The 467-nt window shown below is 35.3% G+C and overlaps 1 protein-coding gene across 1 annotated transcript in view; it reads right to left on the bottom strand.

The window, feature by feature from the left end:
* ada (adenosine deaminase) overlaps nt 1-467 on the bottom strand; it is a 16,996-nt gene that overhangs the window by 6,615 nt on the left and 9,914 nt on the right. The gene's annotated exons all lie outside the window — the stretch shown is intronic.

Here is a 467-nt window from a genome sequence, read left to right as displayed (position 1 = left end):
ACTTTTACTAAACCAGAACAGTTACATACACATAACATAATGTCCCAGATCATTATACAGCATTCACAATCAGAATATGATTCATTTACATACAGGTATATAATAGATACTGCATTGGAATATCAGGCTGCATACTGTTTAAACATACACAAATATGCAAATAGCACTTCTCATATATCATGACAATCAGATATCCTTCTCACGCTAAGAAATAGAAAAGCAGATATGAATTGCATTTGGATGTTGAGTAAAACAGGAAACAGCTGCACGAAGGGAGCAGAACATATTTGCAACAGACTTACCACTATGGTCACTGTTGCTGCTGATACCGAAACTGCTTATATTACCGTATTGGTTTCAGCTCATAGACGTGTACATAGAGTTGGTATTACTGCTACTACTACAACTACTAATAGTACTAATATAGCACATATTAGTAGTGCCCTGTGAAAACCATGTATCTCCAA

This window comes from Morone saxatilis, unplaced genomic scaffold (assembly GCF_004916995.1).
Source record: "Morone saxatilis isolate NCDOM2014 unplaced genomic scaffold, NCSU_SB_2.0 Contig15, whole genome shotgun sequence".
NCBI classification, from domain to species: Eukaryota; Metazoa; Chordata; class Actinopteri; family Moronidae; genus Morone; species Morone saxatilis.
Note: the sequence above shows the minus strand (reverse complement) of the source record. Positions and strands in the feature narration are given on the sequence as shown.